A 15,190-nucleotide genomic window follows, 5' to 3' on the forward strand; every position below is an offset into this window, starting at 1 on the left:
CGCTGATACACGTCTGTGAAATCGAGCCTACATTTTTAGAATTAAAAGAAAAAGAAAAAAAAAACCTTTGATTTCCCCTCGCGATAATTCTCAATCGTTTTTAAACCGCTGATACGCGCGCGGAACGCCGTGTCCGCCGACGGCAGCATTTTCCCAGCGGTGAAGCGATTGTTCCGCGAGATACGTCGGCGTCGAGAGAGCGCAAGGGGAGTTTGCCACCCCAAGGCCCCGCGAGACGACGAGAAATTATTTACCGAGAGACACGACATAAATATTCAACAGCGTTTCACGCGAAAAGGCACCGGACAAAGAGACGAGGAAAGAAGTAACACGCGAGCGCCTTTATGCTCCTCTCCGCTAAAAGTGAAGGTTAATGTGCGTTGGACCGAGGCTCGAAGATACCGTGCTGCATTTGCACTGTGACGTCATGCATCGGGAAAAAAGATAAAATATCTGTACGTGAACGCACGCGTTGTTTTAAAGTCGCAGTTTTTGTTTTACAAATAATAAAAAAAAGAAAAAAAAATTTACCTTAACTTTCTTAGTCGAGTTAACTCATTATATTATCATCACCAACGTTAGACGTAACATTCTGTTCCGCCGCGCGGCTGACCGCGCAAAAAATCTTAACCGCGTCGTCTTAAAAGAAAACCCAAACGTGCGTCTAGTCGGCGACACCTGTTTCCTCACGCTTCCGGTCATTTGCGCGAGCCGGGCTGCGCCCCAAAAACCGGCGCGAAATCAGCCTTCCGTCGAGCGAGCGGGATCGGGGAAGGGCCAAGGCCGGAGGGACCGTGACGAATGGCATCCGTCCCCGAGAATCGAGAACAATCGACGGGGACTCAGGAGCGGAAGATCGTCGATGGAAATTCACAACCACGTGCGGGAACGAAGCGGCGAGGGGAAAAGGAGGGTGAGAGCGCCGGTTTCGACGCGCGGACATGCGCGCCTTTCGTGATGAAGCGTCGCGACGACGAAAGGAGAGCGAGAGAGCGCGAGAGAGAGAGAGAGAGAGAGAGAGAGAGAGAGAGAGAGAGAGAGAGAGAGAGAGAGAGAATGAGAGAGAAAGAGAGAGAGAGAGGAATCACACGCGGATTTCGGAGCGCGCGCAAGCGGGTTCGCGCGTGGCCGCGCCGGAAACGCGCGGCTCAACGTGGTGCGGCCGGTCAGAGGACCGCCGATACATGGGTTCCGAAGAGCACGGCGTCGGGGCACGCTATCGGGTCAAATGTACTAACCGTGTCTACGGTAGGCTCCCAGACGGCGGTGGCAGCAACGATGGAAGGAATGTCCGGGCGAAATTCCGTGGCGGTATCCGTGCACCTCGTGGCTCTTGGCGGTGGCGTGGCGCGGCTTCTCCGCTCTGCCGCGTGGCTTTCTCGGCTTCACTCACAGGAACGCGAAATTCCGAAACGACGAACGAAAGGAAGAAACAGGGGTATCAAACACTTCCCTCGATTTCGCAAGGGTTTTTTTTTTCTTTTTTTTTTCGTGACTCGCGCGAGCACGGTTTTCGTCAACGAGGATGTACACACCGCGGAAGGCACAACACCGTTCCGCAAAGTTACGAACAACGCGACGGCACGACGACGGTTGACAACGGCAAGGCGCGCTGTGAATCGAAGATAATGTCACGGGAGAGATGGGCACACATGTACGCACACGTATTCACAATCACACGTACGCGCGGGCGCGCGTGTCGAGGCTGGCGGCGTCGCTCGTCGTCTGTTAAGCGTACCTACGCGTCGGCGAGAAGGCTCGTGTTTTGGAGGTTAGGAAGCGCACGACGACGACGCACCACCGGCTAGCTACTGCTCTCCTTCCTCTCTCCGCCTTTCTCTACAAGCTACGCGCGGCCGCTGTCTCTCTCTTTCGCCCGGTTTGCCCCTCTCACTCCGGCGCTCGGCTCCCACACGAGGGTCTCTCCGCGGAGGAACGACTGTACAATCGCGTCACGTTGTACGCCGTTCGTGCAACTAAACCGATCGTCCGTTTCGCCGCCGGGGCAAACACCCAAGTAACAAAACACGTCGCGAGAAAGAGGGAGAGAGAACGAAGGGGAATACAAAGTAACGGCGAGAAGGAAAACTAATCGGGAGGATGAAGGAGAAGCCGAAGCGTCCGCGGAACAACAAAGACAAAAACACGCTGGTCTGAAGAACGAGCGGAGTAAAAAGCGCGCGGCGCGGGGAGGGGGTTCGCTGAATGCGCCGGCAGCACGGGTGGAAGCCTTCGGGGGGCCACGGGTGACGCGACACCGCGAAAACGCGTGTCGTACGCGCGACGTCGGCTAAAAATTATACGCCGAAAAAAAAAAAAACGAACGGAAGACGGAAAGAAGAACGGAACGGAAAGAGAGAAGCGAAGCGTTGAAACTTCGCTACGAATTGTGCCGCTTCGAGAGAACGGTGGACGCGAGAAGGAAGCGCGGGGGGAGGGGTACGGTGACTGTGCGATAGAGGAGGCTAGACACGGGCGAGCGAGCGAGAGGCGAGAGCAGACGAGATGAGAGACGAGACGCGGCGAGAGGAGAGGAGAGGAGAGAGAACAGCAGGCTTACCGTGGTCGAGTGTGGCGCGCGTTGCAACGTAGGCCAGGTGCGGTGCGGGGTAGACGCAAGTGGGGAGCGACACAACGACTCCGATCTGGTGGAGGGACGCGGACGACTGACGCTCCGGGCGGTAGTGGGGAGAACTTAGGCGGTCAAGGGACGGGTGGAGGCGCGCGCGGCGCACGACGAGCGCGGAGGAGAAGGCTCGCCAGCCGGCAACAGCCGACTTCAGCTCGATCCCGTTGGCAGGGTCTCGCTCGCTCTCACCTTGCGGCCGTTGGCGTTGCCTTTGTCGCGCCCTCGAAACTCTCGCGGCCGTGCCGACGTGTCGGCAAACGACGTAGGAGGCGCGCCAGGGTGTATACGGGGTGTCCACGATATTCGTTTGGCGATTTACGCGCTATTCATCCCTTCGGTCTTCCCCCGACGAAATGGTTTTCGCGACGACGGTGGACGCGCGCACGTACTCTCTCCCGGTCGCAATTTAATTCGTCGTAACGCGCGGTAAATAATCATCGCCGCGACGCTGCAGGTGTAATGGGCGAACTCGCGTAGAATGCTCTCTCGCCCCGTAGGAAAGTGGAAATAAATGTTCCGCCGGGGGCATTTGCATAATACGAGTTTGCATAGCACACATCTTGACTATATTTGCATAATACGGATCCTGTTTGTATTTGCATAATCCAAATTTCGATTTTATTTCACCGAGTAATATTCTATCGTTCGAAAATAGTTGACGTATCCGCCGAGAATTACGCGAGTTCGATGCGTTATTCATGGATGGCCACCGAAAATAATTCAAAATTCACGCCATTTTTATTGACATTTAACTAAAAGAAGAAAAATCGTTTTGTATTTTTTACAAAAAGTAGTTGTTAAGTTAAAAAAAAATATATATATATATTTACGTTCAAGACCGCAAGATTGCTCAATATCACGAATTTTATACAATTTCTCGATGTTGGTCATATATGTATAAACACAATTTATAAATTTATATTTTTCTTTAAAATCTCCTCGGAATTATTCATCGTTATTAAATCGATTAAGTGTAGGCCTCGTATTCTCCGGTGTGTAGAATTCGTCGCGAACAAAAGGCACAGCTGCTTTCTTAAGAAAGACATCCGTAACCAAAGAACTAGATATTTTTCAGACTCAATCAAATTTAATTCTGAATTAATCTCATTAATACATTGATAAAAAAAATTAATCACAATTAAAATAATAAAGTAGACCTGGATGTCACGTAAAATACATATTAATATTTAGCCATCGAATTCGATCGTCTCGAAAAATTATGATCTCTACAAGTTAAGACCTTTCTGCTTAAGAGGACGAAGAAACTCGCGCGAGCGTTTCACCCGGTATATACACGCGCAGGATGATCACACGGGCGAAAAGAATACGTAGCTCGGCAAGGTAAGAGACAAGGGGATAAAAGGGGGGGACAAGGAAACGAGGGGGATGGGGCCCCGAGTGGAAGAAAACGAGTAGGCGAAAGGAGGATAGCGCGCGCCGTGAAAAAGCGAGGAGCGAGTCGAACGCAGAAGGGTAGCACGAGACGAAGGTGGAGTGAAGGGATGGACACCGGGTGTCCGGGGAAACGAACGGGAGACCTTGTACATTGCCGAGAAACGAAGCTTTGTGTCGGACGGCGGCTGTGCGAAGGGAAGAGGGCCTGCTCCGCGCCGGAGGGAGAGCGGGGTGGGGCAAGGGGAGAAGCGCAAGAAGGGCCCTCGACCGCCTGCATCCCGTGCGCGCATAAAGGTCCTCTCATACGGCTATTCCGAATGAGGTCCTCTCCCCGCTGCCGGCCGTCGTCACCGTTTTGCCGCAGCGGGGCACGGTACCGAACGAGAAAACCGGATTGCCGCCTCACTTTTACGTATGAATGCCGAGAGTATTTTTCGGCGATGCGCGATGTGTGTTACTCGATACGGGGTCCTCTGCCCCTCCCCCCCTTCTCCCCCGCCCTGCCTTCTTCTGCATATACACTTTCGCTCGTGTATTTTTAGCGACCGACCTGCGTATTTTTGACAACGGATCCCGAGAGGGGCTTGGACCGATGCCCCTATTAGATGCCCGCGAGAATCGGCACGGGGAATAAATGCTCCGACCTGTCGTCGATCGCAAGACGTTTAAACCCTCTCCTATCTAAGCCCAACGGCTGCTTTAGCGTAACACACATCGCGCATTCTAAATCGCGTCGTGTGGCAATAGAAAATAATGCTATTCGAGAAACGAGTAATTTTTTTTTTTTTTTATTCTTTTTGTTCTGAAATTCGTAGAGCGTGGCGTCATCGCGCCTCGAAATCTCAGTGCGATAAGAATTTCGTCACGAGAGATTTTTGCTACGTAATAAAAGCAATGTCAATTTCACTTTCGCGCCTAGATCGCTGCCAGTTTTGACTCCAGGGTCGAGCGTTTAATCACGTTTCATCGCGTGTCACGCGCACGTCAAAGTTTGATCGGCGAGGTGCGAAAGTATCGAACGCGTGCTGCGATCGCATCATAATTCTGCGGATTAGCGCGTGACTTGCGCGAGATGGGAAGCCGTAATCGTGGGAGCGCATCGAGCGAAACTCGACGACGAAATCGTTTCCACCGTGCCAGCAACAGCCGTAAACTAAGGTATCATATATCAGCCGACTAATCAGTGAAATTCATTCATTAAGCGCACGTGAAATCTCGCGACGACGTTACGCAAGCAGCCGCGATTCACCAGTGTGCGCTCGGTGTGCTGAGCGCACTTTTTCAAAGATTGCGCAAGTACGAGATTCGCGGAATAGAATTATCCAAGCGAATTACTTACTCTTAAGTACGGTTGGTGTTTATTTATAAATAGCCGCGTTACTCAGCAACGCTCCTCCGCGACGTCGCGATTGTAAAATTATATCTTGCGTCGAGCTGAAGGCGGACGTAATTAAAAAAAAAAAAAAGAAAAAGAAAAAAAGAGAAAGAAAGAAAAGTCTCCAAAAAGTCGCACGTCGAAAAGTTGGCGGACCCTCGTGGTTAATTTGACGAAGCCTTCCTATCGAAACGTACAGCGCGAGGTGTCAGTTACTCCGCTCGCGAACAACAGGTATTTCGAGACGTCAGTCTCGTACCGAAGGTGCGATATGAGCGTGAATATGTGGCGGAACGGCTGGCGTCGAGCCGAACAAAGGAAGCGGTGGATCGTGCGGCCCTGCGTATTTGCATGGGAACGTACCCACAGGATCCCATGCTCGCACAAAGGACGAGAGCGAGCCACCTTTTGCCGCGTGTACTCGCGACGCGAGCGATTGCACGCTCACCTGTACATCGCGGACGTGCACGTAAACGGCGAGTTTGTACATATCCGTGAGTCATCCTCCCCCCTTTCCCCCTTGTTTCCGACCCACCGTGCATCGGAACGAAGGCACGTACGAACGCGCGGGGTGGCGAGGAGAAGATCTCGAGATCCACGTTTAAAAATGTAGGATACCGCAGGGCGGAAGGTTGGTCGTTCCCTCTTGGGACGGGGTCAGATCGTTACTTTCCATTTCGACGAGGGATACACAAGGCCCTTGCCTCGCCCGAGAAGCGAAGGGAGCACGGTTTGCCTTTCTCTCCCGGTTTCGGGCTTGTTCTCGGCTCGGAAACCCAATTCATCGCCGGGAATGGAGTAGCGCCGGATAAAGACGTAGGGACGGACAGGGCATATTTTATCAGGGCCGCGGATTTATCGCGACTAAGTCACGCCGATTCACGAACTGGCGGTAGAATCGATTTCGATTCTGGGTCACGCGACGATCCACGTTCGCGAATTCTGAATCGTTACAGATTCGATTGCGCCCCCCCCTTCCTCCCCCAAATGGCGATTAGCATAATTCAATATTTGACGAATCGCTAATTTGGCTTAACTCGATTTAACGTCTCGAGGTTTATATCCTCGGAGTCTTCGCGGGAAAGAAATTTACATGATAAAATTTATACGACGCGTCACGCGATTCTTTTTCTCACGTCTAGGCGAGAAAAAAATATTGCTTATCGGTGCTTCCGCGTCGTTATTAATGTCATTGTTTTTTTTTTTTTTCTTTTTATGAAAATATTTATCGTACATTGTCGAAGCGACTTTATATTTCATTTAAATTGATTGTAATGCTCGTTTCCTGTTATAATCGATGCAACTTCACGGATATTATTTTATAAAGCCTGAAGACGCGGCACGGTCGAGTAACGAATAAATTAAAATGTTTGTTTTAGAGAGAACTATCGTGATCGTTTAGAATAAAGGCAACTGCAATTTAATTTTTTTAATAGCAAAACATGATTATTTTAAATTACCTCTTATTTTATCGAACCATCCACGATATCACGCTATGTACTCAAGGTCGTTTATCGCTTTCATTCTCGGGCAAAAATAAAACGGCTCGCAAATCTTGAATAAACGAAATTCTCGGCATTTTATTTCGCAAATATTTGAGCATTTTATTAGAATGAAATATAACGCCCCACGCACACCAGAAGTATTTCAATATTTTAAGATAAAGTATATTTTTTTGCTCTTAATAAAAACCTTAAAATAAAATTTATAAATGCTTAAAAGTTTTTTTTTCTTTTTTTTTTTAAACCAGTAAACGAATGCGAAAACGAAAGTCTCTCGAAAATTGACGTGCATATTTGCATATCGCTCGAGATTCGTCATAAAGTGATCTTCAGTGAGAACGTCACGTAAATCTATAATCCTCACTTACATTAGCAAAGTAGATAGAATAATGACTCGTATCATCGTCAGCTGATACAAGGCTGAGAATCTACTCGACCCTATCGAGCCATTCAACGGAAATAAAGCGTTTTCATCGACGTCGCTCGATAATAAAGTACGTAAATGAGGTCGTGAGAAGAACGGAGTGCGTGAGAGAGGTAGAGGAGACGAGTTCTCTCCCCGGTGAATTTTCCGTCGTTATTCCGCAGCTTCAAATCCCGAAACAGTACTTGCGACGGAAAAGGAGTGAGACGACGAAGCGGGGGCCATATCTCACCTGGCGCGGAACGCTAAATGCCGCGTTTCAACGGTGCGAATTAAGATTTATCGCGACCGCCGTTTGACCAAGAAGCCTTTTCGCGCCGCCGTAAAGTCTCGACGAAGACTTATGGGCCTTGGTTACCTCCGCAACGCGCCGCGTCCACGTCGTTGATGAATCCCGGACGAGAGGCTCGTCCAATCGCGGAGCAAACTCTGACTCTCGTCTTTAAGCATAACCCCGGTATAATTCCGGATTATTGTACGCCATTACGTCCTAAATCGTTACCGGTGCTTTACAGATAGCTGTAAGGATTCTCTTGTAACTGGGAGAAGGGGGAGGGTTCGTTGGGAGTTTCTTTGAGAATCGCGGAGGCGGCGTAGTCTGGAAACTTGACGAGGACGAGCACCTACAATCGCGCGAATTGTCTTAATACAGGCGACTGCTCGCTTAGCACAACTGGTGCCGTTCGTCATTTAGATGAACAGCTAGAAATGCTCGCTCAAACGAGCGATTACACCTCTCGCACCCGCTTCCGGAAAAATCCGTCTCAAGTAGATCGTAATAAATCAATCGCCTGTTTGGCAAGATCGTGAAGTCGTACAGAGCAAGCCGCCGTCTATTTCTACACGATGCATATTCAAATAAAAAGAATTTGTAACTTGATATACAAGCTCTTCGCAGGACTCTGACATCACTTTTCATTCGATATAAATACATCGAATGCGATTTTTTAAATTAGAAGCAGTAAATAATAAAAATATTAATTAAAAATAAATTTTTCTTTTTTAAATTCTAATAATCTAATTTTATCAAGGAAGTAATACTATCGCTTAAAATGAAAGTAATCGCGTAAAATGAAAGGAATGGAACATAAATATCGTACGCGTTCTTGTTTAAGCGAAACTAATTAAAGCGAAGCGCGAGCGATTAGACGAGTGGACGTTATCAGTTTTAGATCGAGTAACCGTGAACCTGAATTTGAGAACGCGACCTGTCTTAACCGATATGTTACACAGTGGAATAAGATACGCCTTGCATGTTCGCTCTATCATATATTCAGTGCATTCCTCGATGAAGGAAGATAAGAGAGAGAGAGAGAGATAGAGGACAGGTTTATGCCTACTAAACTCTCGGACTAGATTATATTTTATCATAATGTCTGTCAAATAAATCGTTCCACAATCGCGCAATAACAACAAACTTCTGTATATAATTGTAACGTCGCGCGAGCCGAAATTTAGGGCGCTTATACGTTAAGAAATATCATCTACTCCGCGGCGTCTCTCCTCCGCCGACAGGTTTTAACGTTCGACGATTTATCGGGTGTCCGTTTCCTACGAATGTTCTTTTATTTACCGCGCCAAGCGTCACAACGGATACCGGTGTTCGCCGTGATATTTATAGCCGATGAAATATCGATGCATTTTATACGCCGCATATGAAGATAGATGTGCGTGCATACAAATTTCAAGGCCTGCGAATCGATAGGTACTTATCAAGCTAAATTAACATTATATCTCGCGATTCAAAGTGTTACGTCATTTGAAAAAAAAAAAAAAGAAAAAATCTACGCATTGTCGAGTGACGTTATCGTATGGTATTGTTACTGTCGTCCGCGATGCGTCAGTCCCTTTGTAAATTTTTCGAGAAACGCTCGGGGAGACGGCTCCGAGCTGCGCGCCGAGCCAGAAGCAAGGGGAACTGAAATTAATCTAAATTAAGTAATGACGCTTCCCCGCCCGCTAAGAACGTCGACGTCGGCGTTAGGAACTCAAATCGCCCAGTGGCGTATTCCAGCGAGATCAAAATTTTTTGACAACTTCTCGCGAAAGACAAGAATGTCTTTCGATTTTCGTCAGTAAATTAACGTTTTTCATAGAATTCGTAAATTCATAACAATCGAGCTACTCTCAAGTGTCGATTTTATTTCGAACATAAATTAAAAATATTAAAACGTATAAATTATTAGTTTGAAATCTATATCGACGCGGTGATTATGAAAATAAAGAAACGACGCGAGATAACAAGAAACGGTTTATTTATGGCGCATTTCTTGTTAATTACTGCAATTGAATCGAATATTTCCGAGATGTATGATGTTCTCGGAGTTATAAAAATTCAAGTCGCTGCATGCCACTTTCATGCGCTCTCTTTCGCTTTCAGCCTTTCTCGCGCCTTGCGTCTCCACGGCACGCACCATCTGCTGTGCGTCTTCTGGTTAATTAATCGACTCGTTTGTCTGACCCTCTTCTTACGCTCTGTCTCTTTGTGCCTCTTTCATTCATTTTACAAACAGCATCGCGCTGTTTCCAAGTAAAAAAAAGAAAAAAAAAGAAAAAAAATAAAAAATAAATATCGCATAAAATATCAGACTGGACGCAATAATTTCTAAACGTGATACGACGGTTGTCGAATCCACGCTGCAGTTCGTTCAATAAATCTTATTTATCGCAATTCTCTCAGACGGTTGCATTGCCATCGGTACATACATATCGCGAGCTTTAATCCGCGCCTTATTCTTTCCATTGTCATATGCTGGTTCCGAAAATGATTAGTGTTTTGTCTACATTGCCTCGCGCGAGATGCGAACGTGCGCGTTACCGCCTTAGCCAAACGATAATTCACAGTGAAAGATAATGACAATCTGACACCGGGCGGTGATGGTGCTCGAAGAAGAAAACGGGCTGGCACCATTTCAGTCACTTCTAATTCCGTCGGCCAGACATCGGCTAGCCGATTTGCTAATCGCCCGGCATTCTTCGGCAACGCTTCAATTTTCGCTTCGTACAATTTTGCACGAAAATTTCACTCCGAGTCGTGTCCGGTATCCCGATAGCCGCGATGACTCGTGATGATCTATCGAGTGCCGACCGCGCGCACCATAAATTGTACAACGCGGAAAGCTATTTTTGCGGAAACTACGAGAGCGTTAATTGCCGCAGACAAGTCAATCCCGCGTAGCCCGCCGCGGTATACTATAGCGAGTTAATTAACCACCACATCGGAGTCTCTTACTAAGCGCGGTCCTAGAATTTGGCTTCGGATCTCCACTTCGCATTTCGCTCTCCCCCGTTCCTCTCACTCCGTCGGTCGGTTGCAATACATACGTTTCCACCCGCCGCGGTCCATCCGTCTCACCGACCCGCCTATTCTCTATCTCTATCAGCGAAAACGTAAGTCGGGACCATCGCCAACTTCGCCCGACCGCGGCGACGGTGCTTCGTGCTTGGTCGCTGTTTGACTTACCGACGTAACGATTTCACCAAAACTTCGCGCCGTTCAAACACCGCCTCCTCTCTCTACCGGGGTGGTACCGTGTATTTTGACGCTTTGACCCAGACGCATAAACAACCGCGAAGCGGTGGCAGGCTGATTCGATGCGGTGCATATCTCGCGCCTCGCGGTCGCGAAATTGAAACGCGCGATTTTTAAAGAGCTAGAACCCGGCTGATTATGATAGCATCGCCAAAGAAACTAACAAGAAAAAAAAAAAAAAAAAAAAAAAAAAAAACTTAAGCAATCCAGAGTAATTACCGTTGCCGGCAATCGCGATGAAGCCGTGTATCGCGCACGGAAATAAAACGACAATCCGCATGGAGTGTAAAGCCACTTTCAGAGGTACGACAGACGCGAAATCCAGCGCGGCCGAGGGCCGCGCGGATTATATTTTTAAAAAGCGCGGCGTATCATTTACGGGGCGAATTAATCACGAACTCGGTTGCACGGCGATAACAAGCTTTTTGCATTCTTCCTCCTTTTTCCTTCGCCAAACAGTCGCGGGTGTTACCGCCGTCGGGGCGCGGGGAACGCAATTTTTCGCAGGCAATATGCTCGCTTTAATCCGTATGTACGTTACGATTTAAATTGGATATCGGATATTAAATTGAATCATATATCGGCGCCCTTAGTCACGGATATTCCGCGAAATAAATCTGGTTACGCGCGAAAGCTGAAACTTTTTCCACGACAATTCGATTATAGCCGTCCTGACGTTTCGGTGCAAGTTTTAATTTTTATTCCGCGCAGATGGCGGAATTAGATAGCCTTCATTAAAACTTGGACGATATATCACGGTCCATTGGCCGAAGGAAGGTCGCGTAAGGTCTCTCTCGTTTAAAAACGAAAAGCTATAAACGTCTCTGGTAATGAGATCATTACCGAATGTAATGGTACATAATAAGGCTGAAGGGGGAGAAAGAGAGATGGTACAAGAAATGCTTCTCCGCGCATTTCTTTCACCGCGATTAATATTCCCTCGAATGAATTGGAGGTCCGTCTTTCCTCACCGAGGGAAAAAGCTATCGGTTCGCCGGCGACAGAAACGAAACGACCTACGTGAAAAGCGGAAGTCGTTACGCCGGTGAAATTTTCATCGCGCAGGAATACAAGATGCACTTACAAGCTGTCGGAACCACGCCGCAAATGATAACATTATGGGTAATGACGATGCAATTTGCGCCGATAAAGAGTAAAACGACCAATATTATCGCGTCGACCATCCTCGTGTCGGCCATCACCTCGCCGTTGTCTCGCACACGCGGGGAATACACCTATCGACGATATCGCGTGACCTTAAAGTCACCTGCCACCCTACGGCTGGCTTTCTTTCCCTCCCTGGTGGTACGTTAAAAAGAAAAATACATGGTTCTAAGCGGTAAAAGAGCGCGATGTAAGTATACAGGGGACGTTTTTAAGCGAGTCGGTGAATATCAATCGCGAGATGGAAGCACTCCCGCCCTCCTTCACATACCGTATTCTTCTTTTCGGAGCACAGCCTCGCCTCGCCTTGTGCGTGACTCACGGCATACGCGCTCGAGAAAACGCACCCACGGCCGTTCGAGAAATTTTTTCCCCTCGTAGATAAATCTCGCCGCGTGATAACGAAGGAAAATTCGCGGCCCCTCTCCCCGAAATCATGCATCAAGCTTTAAACGTGCGTGCGGCAGGTGCGGCTACATTACCGTTATTAATCCAGCGTTAATTAATGCAGAAGGAAAGGGGGAGTGAGCGCTGCAGCGAGAACGGGCAAAGAAGGATCGTTCCATCCCTCTCGTTTCGCCGACGCGAATTTAAGGAGCGATTCTTCACGCGCCGCGGTTACCCCGCGTAATCCGGCACGTGAATCCAGTTTCCGAAATCGCAGTTTTCTACTTTACCGCATTATTCGCGATTTTTCGATTCTCGCGACCAGGAGAACGTTGCTCGCATTTCGTCGAACTTTAGGATTTATCCTGGTGGCAAATAACGGCTCGATAACTCGACGAGGTGTCCGCGAAAGCGCTCTTCGCGACACTCTCGCAATCTTGCAAATTAGATTTACGTAGTGAAATTCGCGGTGTTACACCGGAACGCACGGGATTGCGGCAACCGAAATGGCGAAACTTTTTCCAAGGCGATTCGGACCCGCGAAAAGAACTTATTGCAAAGTGAATCTTCCCGCGGTCGTCTCGCTGAAACGAAATCAAAATTGCTTCCCCTACGTTCCTTTCGGCCGTGCGTACCGCGGAGGGAACGTCCAATTAAAACTCGCTTCGCAAATTTCACGCGCCTTTCTTCCATTTCCATTACGCGGGTGAACTTTAAAAATTTTGATTCAATAACTGTTGCCGTTTGCGCCACTCACCCTTTGACGCGACTCTAAACAAAACTCAATTTCCCCGGGCAGCTTAACCAGCGACGATGCATATTTCCAAAATGGATACCCGCGGGCGAGTCTATTCGTTATCAAATCAATTCGTAATTCCAAATCTACGCGACACGGTAATCCGATCGGAAGGTATAATGTTTCGAATATTGGAAATTTGATCAACGTAGGAGAGAGGGCCCCGCCTGGCTTTACGATGGAGGCCCGTAATTACGTTAATGGCGAATCGTGGTAGATGGTAATATCGATTACGCTTACGTACCGCGTGGCTCTTTTAGAAACGCGAACGGCAAAAGGCGCGTTTGTGAGAGCCTTATCAGGCCCGTGTATCAGGACACCTTCGCGGCTTCCACGCTTCCGCCGAACGATTTCGCCAGCGCGGTTCGCGGTGGACCGTGGAAAGTGCGCGGAAATCCAGACGATTCCGATCGCGGCAGCGGAAAGACGACGCGCGACGAGCTCGTTCCCGTATCGCAGAAATTACGCCACTCGAACGTACCGCACGCGGCGCACCACAAACGACTGGTTTCGTTTTTTTTTTTTTCTCTCTCTTCTACGTCCACCGCAAAGGCAAATTAAATTCACCCGCCGCAAGTGCGGAAATTTTATCCTTCGCGTCTGAGCGTGTTTTACAAACGCGCCGGAGAGAAACAAAGAGAAGCGGTTACGAAAAGCGCGGACGAGTGCTCGGGTTCGTGCACGCAAAAGAAGCGCGGAAATGACGAAAAAGGAAAAAAAAAAAAGAGTAAAAGAATAATAATTTAAAAAAAAACAAGAAAAAAAAAGGAACACAAACGTAATTTCCAATGCGTTTGATTGCTAACGGGCGAAAAAGCTTACGCGTCGACAGCGTTCGAAAATATTTGCTGAATTCGTCGACGACGACGCGAGCAATGCAGCGTCGATATTGCGCGCGGTTCAGACACGGAATACTCATTGTTCGACATTGTTGGCACGTATTCCCTCCTTCAACGATGATTGATAACCGACTTCGCCGGTGTGTAAGTTCGCGTGCACGCGAGCCGCATACATTAGCGATAATAGTGCGTATCGCGGCCGAATCGCACGCACTCCCACAACCGCGCTCTCGGAAGCGGCACACATTGACGGCGGCGTGACAGGGATGGCCATTTCGCGCAGAGCATGCGATCAGACTTGCAGTCAATGACAGCGTCACTTCGTTCTTGGGACAACGAACGACCCTTCCGGACGTGTTCGCGCGCGTCATTGGGTTAATTATAATCGCGCGAATCAATTAAAATTAATTGTAATCAATTGTAATCGATTGTAATTAATTGAAGCGATAACACAACGATTCCTTCGACTCCGAGGCTTCGACCGGCGTGGCGAAGTGGACGGAGTCGAGGTTAAAAGTCAGAGGAGTGTTTGAAAGTTGCTTCACACCTGTCCACGTCGTCCGTCAAAACAAATTTCACTTCCTCGCGAGTTGAGAACCCAGACTTCAGTTATATATCGCGGGACGAGCGTTCCGCCGGTTCTACGAATAAATGGAGGAAGCGAGGCGTTTCGCGCATACGTGCACCCATTGGGACCGCGGCGTACCCGCGAGAGACCGGCACCTATGTGCCCCGCAGAAACAGCGGGCCGTATTGTGCGGCACGGCGTGTCTACAAGTTGCGCGAGATAAGTGCTGAATGGGCTCGTTTATTGAACTTGACGCTCTCCGAACCGTCGCCGATTTTCCCGAATCTCCCGCTATTTTTGTCTGCGTGCGGCGCGCAACTTCCCACTTCGATCAGACTAAATAATATTATTTCATTTCGCAGGGTATAATATTCCTCATTTAATGTCCCTCTGTAAAGCGGATATAATTATAATTAATAAGCGCGGCCGCCAAAATAATCTCGATATTTTGCATAATTATCGTGGCGATAAACAAGTTTGTGGCCGTTATCGAAACGCCCGCGTGACGACGAACGCGCGTCATTATTCGCCTCGATGTTGCAATGGTTTTTACGACCCGTGCATTTATTCGTTAGACCG

The 15,190-nt window shown here is 48.4% G+C and overlaps 1 protein-coding gene across 17 annotated transcripts in view; it reads right to left on the reverse strand.

Annotated features, from left to right (window-relative positions):
* Heph (polypyrimidine tract-binding protein 1 heph) overlaps positions 1-15,190 on the reverse strand; it is a 349,521-nt gene that overhangs the window by 266,735 nt on the left and 67,596 nt on the right. For 2 of the 17 annotated variants that reach the window (XM_070655601.1, XM_070655602.1), the window contains exon 1: positions 1,239-2,312. The exons of 14 other annotated variants lie outside the window; for them this stretch is intronic. The gene's annotated coding sequence lies outside the window, so the exon portion shown is untranslated. Of the gene's footprint in view, positions 1-1,238; positions 2,313-15,190 lie in introns of those variants that run through there. One more of the 17 variants, XM_070655617.1, reaches the window with a different exon arrangement.

The sequence above is a fragment of the Cardiocondyla obscurior genome, linkage group LG04 (assembly GCF_019399895.1).
Source record: "Cardiocondyla obscurior isolate alpha-2009 linkage group LG04, Cobs3.1, whole genome shotgun sequence".
NCBI classification, from domain to species: domain Eukaryota; kingdom Metazoa; phylum Arthropoda; class Insecta; order Hymenoptera; family Formicidae; genus Cardiocondyla; species Cardiocondyla obscurior.